Raw genomic sequence first — 5,939 nt, 5'->3', positions numbered from 1 at the left:
GAATTGGACGACTTGACCAAACAATTATTTAATTTCCCTGTAATGTGAATTAATTGACTAAAGATTAGCTTTTCTATTCAGTTGCTGGTCTTTTCAGTGTTCTATGTAATTAATTATAATATATTTTCTTCCCAGCTTTATTGCCCTATATGTGTTGCTGAATACCTAAATTCTGTTAACAAGTTAAAATAGCTCCTCATTGGAACATCACTTTTACATCGGGAAAGGAAAAAACACATCTGGAGTGACGTCGAACAAAAAATATAATATTCACGAAAAAAATAAAATGTTAAAATTTTGATGAAAATCATTTATAAACTACTTATATATTAGTTTTAAAAAAGGGCAAGTTTATCACGGGAAAAATTTTAATTGTGTAAATAATTAGTATACTTTTGTTATAATAAAAAATTATGGTGAGGTATCTAATCGTTTTCAGTCTCGGTATTGACTCGCAAACATCCCTAATAGTGTTCCTATATCATTTTTGTAAGCACTACGCTGATACAAGAAAATACCTTAAACATGGTGAGTTCTGTTGTATAAAGTAAATGTGTTTTGTACTTTCTCTCTATATAGTTCTTTTAATATAACGGTGAGATCTCTCCTTATGTATAACTTTACATTTTGTACCTTTTCTTAACATTTTCTTTTCGTATAACGATTAATGTTATATTTTGTTTGTATGACTTTAGCAATATTGTAATTTTTCTATAGTATATTATGAAACATTGGATTTGTATAAAATTTGCATTATAGCTTTGGATTTGGTTTTGTTTAAAATTGGGTTAAAATTCTTCTCATGTAAATATTTGCATTTCATTACTGTTTTTTTTATGCATATGTTTAATTTTATTTTATTATGCTTTTGCCTAGAATCTTTTGAATATTGTAGGAGGGTATAAGAGCATGTTGCTACGCTCCATTAGATATATATTAATGTTAAATTATTGTGTTCCTTCTTCCCTACTTTGCTGACTGATTGTTAATTGTAGATTTCCCTTTACTTATTTCCGGTACGGAATCCCATTCCTTTTCTACACAATCGGTAAGTAATAATAACTCCCTCTTCTGTAGATATAGACTATAGGGGCCCACCTACCTTATAGTTAGATGTTAAGCAAGGATTACCAATGTATTAAAACCTCCTGCTAAAGATATTTATAAAGGGTCCATCAACCACTATGATTAGTTGTTGACCAAGGCTTACCCCAGGTTATTCAATATTATGAACTTCGTAGACCACTAATATGCATTAACTTTTAATTTGCCATACCACTAATACGAATTTTTTAAAAGAAAGGAAAATAAATTTATATAATACTAACCAGAGAACTTTTATTTTATTAATAATATGGAATGCACTTATTGAATATAGCAAAGTTATGTTAAATTAATAAAAAAACAAAATTTGAAGTTTACTCAAATATTATACATTATTATTACTTAACCATGCTAAAGGATGTAAATTTAATCCATGTTGTCGCCCCAAGAACGGCGTAAAATTTATATTTAGTCATCGTAAAATTTCTTGATTTTCAATTAGATAATATGGTTGAATTATATTTATTACATTTTTTTTCACTGTAACATTTTAAAATACACTATCATTAATCCATAACTAAGTACAATAAGCTACCATACTTTTGCGATACACATGTAACGCTATAAATTTATTGACTACGGTAGAAAATAAATAAATACTATATATAACGTATATTTATGAATAAACGCCTCAATTTTATAGTAGTGTAATATACGATAATTGTGCATTTTATATTTTTACATATTTTAAATGTAAAACATGTTATTTTATACCCCAAAATAAAAATTAAGGACCTAATCGTCTTGGGTGGAAAATGTCCGAATGTAAACAAACTGTTTTAGTTGTCAACTTGTCATCTGTCACTCTTAGTAGGGTGGCGTTTTCGAGAAAAAAAAATCTATAAATCGGTAATTTCCAACGGGAAATATTGACTGAATGATCGAATTGAAGGTCAACCGAAGTAAATCGATGATTGAGGCTGAATTTGTGAGTTATAAGTTTGGATGATTTTGAGTTAAATATGGTTAAATTAAGTTAAGCATTTTCCCGCCCCTTGTTGGGTCAGTCCTATTTGTTTAAGCAAGTGTTTGATCGAGTTAAACCGTCATTTCCGCGATTTGAATCGTATTTAAACAACTCTGAAGGTTGACCGAGGTCAATCAGCGATTGAAGTTTATGTGAAGATTTCACGTTAGTGAATACTATACCTAGCCTAGAGGAAACAACCGAGTGGACTAGCTGATCCAGTCTGGGCCGCGTGTGGATCCGCCCTCCGAAAAACTACTTTAACACGTCCTGACACCGGAGATGGGCACCTTTCACGAGTCATTGGTGGTAAGAGCAACACCTCGAGACCTCTACTCTCCTTTCGAAGTAAGTATTTTCTCCAAAGTTAGAAATTAAGGTCATATTTTAAGATTAAACAGAGGTTAATGAAGGTCTAGCCATGCACAGTGCAAACATAGGCTACCTCCACGAGGCTTTCGAAATTTTTATTTAAAACACCAAAAATGTAGAAGATTGACGCCATTTCGATGTTTGTTTGCGGTGTCACTTGTGTCAATAAACTTTCCATTCCATGTGCTAAATCCGCACACCACTTGTACCCATAGACACTGGGACACTTTCTTCACAACGATCTTAAACGATGAGGTGTATAGGGTCTGGCCAGGAAAACATGTCATTTGTTTGGGAAGCAGAAGAAAACGAAGAAGAGCAAGGTAGATAACATTTATATAATTATTTAAAAACCAGAAAAAGGTTATGAATTGGATATATTTATTACATATTCATGCTAGGGTAGATCACCACGGCAGGCCAACCAGGCCACCTACATTCAACGCTTGCCACCCTCCGTAAAAAGTACATTATAACGCGTCCTGACACCCGAGATGGGCATCAGTCACGACTTGTTTGTTTGGTGAGAAACGGAGCTAAAGACCTCTACTCTCCTTTCGAAGTAAGTATTTTCTCCAAAGTTAGAAATTAAGGCCAAATTTTAAGATTTAAACAGAGGGTACTGAAATGGCGCCCACGGCAGTGGAAATCTCACCAAAACGCTTTAGAAATTTTTACTTACAACTAATAATGTTTCTGAAGATTGACGCCATCTCGATGTTTACGGAGTCGCTTGTGTCAACAAACTTTCCATTTCCTGTGATAAATCCGCACACCACTTGTACCCACAGACGCTGGAAGCACTTTCATCACAACAATCGAAACACGATTTCTCACCAACAACAAGCCAGGAGTAAACAGCTGTTTTGGTAGAAGATGACGAGAAGCGTGCTCTTAGCTAATTTTTAAATAAGTAGTAAAACATCAATATTTTACATATTTTATGATGATTAATTTGAAAATATTCGTTATTGAAAAAGTAACTCGACTCTGACTCAAATTTAAGTAATTATTTTTCTGAATTAGAACGTTCTTTTTAAGTTCTGTATTATGACGTCACGACATCTTGACTTTCGTACCTATGTTAAATAATTGCTATACTCAACTGTCATTGCAGAACAGTTTACCAGTTATTCATGCAGATTGTTATCAGCTATACATGTAATGTTATAATCGTAATGCGCCATTATATATCTTTATTATTTACTTTTTGGATATATGAAGATGTTTACTGCTGGATTATCGCCGTAGTGTGACGCAATCGTTTTCGGTACATGGGCCTCTGTCTGTTTTCGCACCATAAGAAATTAGGGGCCGAATTTGCAATGACCAGAAAGTCGTTAAAAGAGGAAAGATAGCATTGAGGGGCATATGTTTTGACTGGAGAAAAATACAAATTTATTAATAGCTAGCTTGTAAAAAATACCTTGGTTATAAAAAACTTTAGATTGACAACTAAGCAGCATGTCTACTATGGGTTTTCAGAGACAGTTGCAAGCACGGTTTTCGGGCAATAACCTATTTCTGGACAACGAACACTCGTAACAGAACGAGATTTTGCTATAGTGCATTACACCAGTGCCGTAATTTATAAGGGTATTCGTGAATCACTATCGTAGGAATAACGACACTTTGTCCTTGTACCAAGAGACAAAAACTCCATTATGCAGAAATGGATACGAACACGTGTATAAAGCTCCACCTACCCTCTCCCCCCCCCCCCCCCCCCCCCTCCACCGCCATCCCTTTCTTCTTCGTTCCTCCGCCTTCCTTTCTCTCTCTCTCTCTCTCTCTCTCTCTCTCTCTCTCTCTCTCTCTCTCTCTGTTGCCATTCGGTATGTGTTGACCCTCCAAACTGGGTATAAGACTACACACAAAACGTTGAAATTGGTGAAATTAGGCTATGTATTGGAAGTATATATCATAAATATTAAAGCAATTTTATCATTAGTTGCATTACTATGACAACTAGAATTCATGGAAACAGTTTATAATAATGGAACGACGTATGTGTGAAGCCTCCACTAATGTGGCACGATGATTTTGCCATTCTTAGCATGCAAACATTAAAGCATGCAAACATTAAAGGTTACATTTATTTCTGGCATACGATTATTAAAGAAATTCAAAAATACTAATAAAGACTGAAATCATGAAAAGTGCTAGCAAAACAAAAAGCAAAAAAAAAAAAAAAAAACGTAGTCGTTCCTCTGCACTTTTCCGTATTCGTTCCTCTATGGTTTTCGGCAGCCAGATGTACGAAAACGTTAGCAACATTTGATTTTATCTACTTTAGAAATATCTGTAATTTTTCGGGGTAATTTGGTTGCAAAAAAGGGATAATATACATGAATTAAATCAAAATTTTATTGTAGTGTCTTACCGAACAATTATAGAGCCGTGATTTCCACGAGCGGCAGGATACTAAATTAAAATTTAGCGCGTCGGCGTCGCCAACACTGGTGGTGATGACGTCATCTCCCTCCACTCGCGGGAGAACCAGGTACAACTGCCCAGGTGAATTCAATTCTTTTCCTGCCGGCGTCCGGTGAACATCGGTGGTCGGTGCGGTTGGATGACTTTGCTTCGCTTTTTTTCTTGTGGATTTGATCTTCGGAATTGGTGAAGTACTCTTTTTTGGCGTTGTTGTTATTTTGCTTTTTATTTAGGCGTTGCCATGTCGGATTCTAGTCCGTCGGGAGTTAGGTTTTGCATCTCAGGATGTAAAACTAGATTATTCAAGCAAGTTAGTATGATTCTCACACTAAATGTGTTTTAAGTGTAGGGGACAGTTTGTTCAGCAGATCGACATGAACGAGTGTAGTGGATTGGACTGATTCTCAATGGAAGTTTTTTAGTTCATACTCGGAGAAATTAGCTAAAGACAGAATTAGAAAAGCAGCGCTTAGGGAAAGTAGACTTAGCTCTGCTTCGTCTTGCGATGCATCTGTTCCTTCTGTTTCTCCTCAAATTGTTATGTCTCCTTTAACTACACCTCCTATTCCTCCTACTAATCCCACTTCTCCGCTTCCCGTGTAGTTTCTTCCGACACCATTGCCAGTCTGGAATCGAGGTTAGATCAGAAATTTTCGGTACTAGCGAATACGGTTTTGCAACTTGGTAATTCAGTTAAGACGTTTTTGGAGAAAGCGGCTTCAGGTAAGAGTGTAGTTGAGGGTGCGTCTGTCTGTCCTGACACGTCTCCTAGACAAAGGTCACTGTCCAGCTCCCCTGCACCGGGGAGAAGACATACCGGAAGTCCAAGGGAGTCGATCGGGATTTGCCCACAGACAGGCACCTCTCTTGTTGAGCCTGTTGCGCCTCAACAGGGCTCGGTTAAGCGTTGGAAAGTGTTGCGGTCAGACGCCTTTCGAATGATTCAAGCGATTCGTCTCCGGTCGCGCGGCGCTCTTGGCGAGATTCGCCCGTTTCGCGTCCCTTAAAGAGGCGTTCATAGGCGCCGTTATTCTTCGCCTCCTCCAGTCAAGCGGTATAA

Source organism: Macrobrachium nipponense, chromosome 47, assembly GCF_015104395.2.
Source record: "Macrobrachium nipponense isolate FS-2020 chromosome 47, ASM1510439v2, whole genome shotgun sequence".
In the NCBI taxonomy this organism is placed as follows: domain Eukaryota; kingdom Metazoa; phylum Arthropoda; class Malacostraca; order Decapoda; family Palaemonidae; genus Macrobrachium; species Macrobrachium nipponense.
The sequence above is the reverse complement of the archived record's forward strand: the minus strand, read 5'-3'. Positions refer to the sequence as shown.